General features: G+C 37.8%; 1 non-coding gene across 1 annotated transcript; it reads left to right on the top strand.

Moving 5' to 3' along the window:
- Nucleotides 1-5,253: 5,253 nt before the first annotated feature.
- Nucleotides 5,254-5,340, top strand: TRNAS-GGA (transfer RNA serine (anticodon GGA)). The gene has a single exon. It is a non-coding gene; the product is annotated as a tRNA-Ser (tRNA).
- The last annotated feature ends 298 nt before the right edge of the window (nt 5,341-5,638 follow it).

Below are 5,638 nucleotides of genomic sequence, written 5' to 3'. Positions count from 1 at the left end.
CTGTGCCCACAAGAAATCTCGAAGCCACCCATTAATCGTAATGGAACTCTGTGCAAAGTTTCCCCCTGTAATATGAGTTACCACCCCTTGATCACTTATAGTACCCCAAACATCCGACTGCATTTTCCAACTGAAATGGAAAATGACTACCGAAATTGCATTGTACATCCAGAATAAACCTAAGAAAACATGATCCCAGGCGGATACTTGACATGTTCCCCCTCGGCCAGGCCCATCGCAAGGAAAGCGAAAACCTAGATTTGCTTTATCGGGTATCAAACGGGAACTCCGAGCAAATAAAACACCTTTCAAAAGTATTAATACAGTCACATGTATGGTAAATGCATGAATGTGATGGACTAAAAAATCTGCGGTTCCTAATGGAATAGGTAACAAAGCCACTTTGCCACCTACTGCTACTAACTCGCCGCCTCCCCACGTTAAGCTAGTACTTGTTGTTGCACCAGGAGCTGTTACGCCAGGCGCAGTAGCATGGATATTTTGTACCCATTGAGCAAAGATAGGTTGTAATTGTATGGCAGTATCCGAAAACATATCTTGTGGACGGCCTAAAGCACTCATGGTATCATTATGAATGTACAAGCCAAAACTGTGAAAACCTAGAAATATACATACCCAGTTAAGGTGGGATATGATTGCATCGCGGTGTCTAAGGACGCGATCTAATAGATCGTTGTATCGAGTAGTTGGATCATAGTCTCTTACCATAAAAATTGCTGCATGTGCAGCAGCACCGACTATTAGAAATCCGCCAATCCACATGTGGTGTGTGAACAAGGAAAGTTGTGTACCATAGTCAGTAGCTAGGTATGGATAGGGAGGCATAGAATACATATGATGAGCTACAACAATGGTTGTAGAGCCTAGCATAGCTAGGTTAAGAGATAATTGAGCATGCCATGACGTTGTTAAGATTTCATAAAGACCCTTATGGCCTTGTCCTGTAAATGGGCCCTTGTGAGCCTCCAAAATATCTTTAAGTCCATGGCCAATACCCCAATTGGTCCTATACATATGACCTGCGATTAGGAAAAGAATAGCAATAGCTAAATGATGGTGCGCAATATCGGTCAGCCAGAGACCACCGGTTACTGGATCTAGTCCTCCGCGAAAAGTCAGAAATTCTGCGTATTTGGACCAATTTAAAGTGAAAAAAGGGGTTGCTCCTTCGGCAAAACTAGGATAAAGTTGAGCCAAAAGGTCCCGATTCAAGATAAATTCATGAGGAAGTGGTATCTCTTTAGGATCCACCCCAGCGTCAAGAAATTGGTTAATTGGTAAAGATACATGAATTTGGTGCCCCGCCCAAGAAAGAGACCCAAGTCCTAATAATCCCGCTAAGTGGTGATTCAACATGGATTCTACATCTTGGAACCAGGCCAATTTGGGAGCGGCTTTGTGATAATGGAACCAACCAGCAAAAAGCATTAACGCTGCAAAAATCAATGCACCAATTGCAGTACAATAGAGTTGTAATTCACTAGTTATTCCAGATGCTCGCCAAAGCTGAAAAAAACCAGAGGTTATTTGGATTCCTCGGAAACCCCCGCCTACATCACCATTCAATATTTCTTGCCCTACTATAGGCCAAACTACCTGAGCACTGGGTCCAATGTGAGTAGGATCACTTAGCCATGCTTCATAATTGGAAAAACGGGCGCCATGAAAGTACATGCCACTCAACCAAAGAAAGATAATGGAAAGTTGCCCGAAATGAGCACTAAAGACTTTTCGAGAAATCTCCTCCAAATCACCAGTATGACTATCGAAATCGTGAGCATCAGCATGTAGGTTCCAGATCCAAGTGGTAGTATCAGGGCCCTTAGCTAGTGTTCTTGAGAAATGGCCGGGTCTGGCCCATTCCTCAAAAGATGTTTTTACAGGATCCCTATCCACAACAATTTTTACTTCTGGTTCCGGCGAACGAATAATCATTAAGTCCTCCTCTTTCCGGACAAGACATACAAAGAGACCCGCCAACTGTCTTTTTAGTGAATCTTTGAAAGATATATATTTTGAAAGATAGATTTTGAAAGATAGATTTTGAAAGATAGATATTGTGATTAGTTCTTTTCTTTACTATCTACCATCCTTCTATTTTTTTTTAGTTATTCACTGGAGCAATTATATATTGAAGTCAATCCGAGGCAAGTGTTCGGGTCTATTATGACATAAAGATTAGGTGCCTAACGGACATTGTTTATCTTGGAAAAACAAATATTTCTCGACGTAAGAAAAAAATCTTTTTTATTTTTAATTTAAGAAACTAGTGTATTTTTTTTTGAGGGCATAAGCTCCTATCTATATCTACTTTCCTTGAGCATAATATAGGGTTTTTTATTTGATTCTAAATTCCAAGATAACTCATTAGAATTATTAATAAGATGGTCCTAATATATTAGCAATATTTAGATTGCCCCCTCTTTTTATTCAGTTTATTACTTCTATTCTAGACCCTATCCCTATGGTTTATTCTTATGAAATATCATATAAAATAGAAGGTATAAGAAATGGATATAATGAAATTCTTGATTCGATCTTACGACCTAATTTATTTGATTAATGGATCAACAACCAAACCACCCATTTTATGAAAAAGAAGGAGCATGGTCTTATTCAAATTCAAAGCGCTTCGTAATCTTCAACCAGTTCTGTGCTTCAATATAATTTCCCGGAGTAAGCGCTATAGCTTGTTTCCAATATTCAGCAGCTTGATCAAACCAAGCTTCCGCAATTTCCGAATCACCCTGTAGAATGGCCTGTTCTCCTCGGTCGGAATAGGAAGTTCCTTCCCTTAGAACCGTACTTGAGAGTTTCCTACCTCATACGGCTCAGAAATTGCTATCTGAATTTCCCCTATCTTAACTGAATTCGATTTATCAAAAATCGATCCAATTTGTTCTTGGGTTAAGCAGAAGAAATTAATTACCTAAGTTTCAAACCCTAATTTTTATCAATAATCAGTTTGATCTTTTTTCCCACCTTCAGAAGAATGAAGCATAGATAGATATAGAGCCTTCGTTCAAATTTTCTGAAAGGTAACTATCCCGTTTTCATATATGAAATCTCTATAGAATCCTTGAAAAAGACTTTTTTCCATAAGAAAGAAAAAAGAACTTACTATCTTTGGGATCTGATACTACACCGCTGCTTAATCCCTTAGTGGATCGGCTCTATTACATAAGCGGATTCCTAAATTTTGCCCCATATCATGGGATAAGTAAGCAGTTTTTTTTAGTTGTATCGACCCAGTCGCTCACTAATTGATCTTTACGGTGCTTTCTCTATCAATTTGAGAAACTTTATCCATAGAGTAGTAGTATAGGCCATACTTTCTTCGTTTTTTGATTCTCGTGAAGTGTCCTTCCTTCCTACAGCTGATAGGGAAAAATCGTTGTTTTTACGATCCCTATGTAGAAAGCCCTTTTTTCTAGTATTTACTAGAAAATTTGATCCTCTCTTTTTTTTTTTCTTTCTATAGTGGAGATAGTCGCACGTAATGACAGATCACGGCCATATTATTAAAAGCTTGCGGTAAGAAGGGGTTTCGTTCTAGTGCCCGGAAATAATATTCCAAAGCCTTTGTATGCTCTCCATTGCTTGTGTGTATAAGGCCTATGTTATAGAGTATATAACTTCGATCATAGGGATCGATTTCTAGTCGCGTAGCTTCATAATAATTTTGCAAAGCTTCCGCATAATTTCCTTCGGATTGAGCCAACATCCGTTACGGTCGTTCATTCTATTCAAAAAATCTCCGTTCCAAAACCGTACATGAGGTTTTCATCTCATACGGCTCCTCCCTTCTGTACATAATAGTACTAAGCGAAATAATCTATAGAATCAAAATAGAATTAGTCCCGTCTCATTATGAACCGAAAGGGGCTGGTATTTTTCCAAGAAATCTCTAGCCAACCTTCCCACAAGAGGTTTTTCTTAACACCAATGAATTCTATTAATGCTAGAGGAAAACGATGCTCCAATAATTTCTTTGTTCTCAACGCCTCCTATTTAGAGGAATTAGCTACTTCAACGATCTTTGATGGTTATAGGGGTATCCAAAGTACAAACCTGATGGTTGTTTGTTATCCCAACCATTCTTCCCAGCCCTGATACCGATCAGGAAAGGGGTAATTTCTAACAAAGTTTTTCTCTTGTTGATTCCTATTTCTAGGTGTAGTGCTTTTCTCCCCTATGCTGCCTACGGATACTAATAGAGTAGGATTGGCCTGTAATCCATACCATACCATATCCTGTAGGTGTAACCTTTCGCTCAATACTCAAATCTACAATTGAAGTATCTGAAGCCGCATCAATCGAGGATACACGACGGAAGGAATTGTTAGTTCGCCTCACCTTCCCGAAGCGTGGGTTTGTTTGCTTTACAAATTTGGTTCTCTCTATGCCAACCCCCTCTCTTTTTCGTAAGACTGAGGTATAGGTAGGGCTAAAAAAAAGCAAAAAAAAAGAGTCAAATCGCACCATCTCTATAATAAGTAAATGCCTTTTTTTCTCCTGAGGTTGTCGGAATTATTCGCAATAAAATATTGGCTACAATTGAGGAGGTCTTATCAATGAAATTTCCATTTACACGGGATCTAGGCATAATTCCCAACCCATTCTATATAGAATTGTTTTCATTCCTTCACAAAATAACATAAAAACAAACACATTCGATTCTTATAATTATAAATAGATTGATCCATATGCTCTACTCTAAATCCATATGCTTTAAATGGATAAGAGAGATAGAGATATGGATTTTCCGCTCAGCTCAAATTGTATCCTTTTCCTTCTGCTTGGACACGAAGAGATATGAAATATTTGACTAAGACTGGATTTCATTCCACTTTGCTATTTCTGAACAACAACTTATGTTATCAACTATTTCGTGTTTTCAAAGTTATTAATTGTCTCATACCCTATTTTTGATTTCGATAGTATGGTGTAGCGTATCTTATGCAAACGGAATTCTAAGGTTTCTTTATTTTATTATGCAATAAGAAGAATTCTTCCATTTTCTTTTTCTTTAGTTGCGGGAAAACCCAAATTAAAACTTTTTTTTTATAGCGAGCGCAATTTCTAGTAAAAAATCCTGTATCCTTCCACTTAGATCAAAAGGAATTTTTCCAATAGAACTATGGAACCCCCGAGTGGTTGCGGTTGTACCTGTACTGCAGGAATAAGAAAACTCGCTATTCACTCAGTTTATTTTCCATAATAAGTTATGTAGGAGAGATGGCCGAGCGGTTCAAGGCGTAGCATTGGAACTGCTATGTAGACTTTTGTTTACCGAGGGTTCGAATCCCTCTCTTTCCGTTTTTCTTAATTCATCAACGTTAAGGATCACAATGTATCAAATCAAATAACAATTTTTTCCAGCAATAATATCTTATATTATCTTATTTTGATTTAATAGAAATTAGAAATTCTCTATAGCAAATTACTGTGGTATGTAAAATACACATAGAGGAAAAAAGAAAAAAGGATCCTAATCCTAGGGTTAATCAATTTTAGCTAGTTGATGGGAAAATACAAATTAATGGTAATGGTCTTAGGGCGATTTAGTTCGGGGAAAGGGGAAGGGGAAGAAAATTCTATGAACCTTTCCTTTTTT

This window comes from Aegilops tauschii, unplaced genomic scaffold (assembly GCF_002575655.3).
Source record: "Aegilops tauschii subsp. strangulata cultivar AL8/78 unplaced genomic scaffold, Aet v6.0 ptg000915l_obj, whole genome shotgun sequence".
In the NCBI taxonomy this organism is placed as follows: Eukaryota; Viridiplantae; Streptophyta; class Magnoliopsida; order Poales; family Poaceae; genus Aegilops; species Aegilops tauschii.
This window is presented reverse-complemented; position numbering and strand designations above follow the sequence as displayed.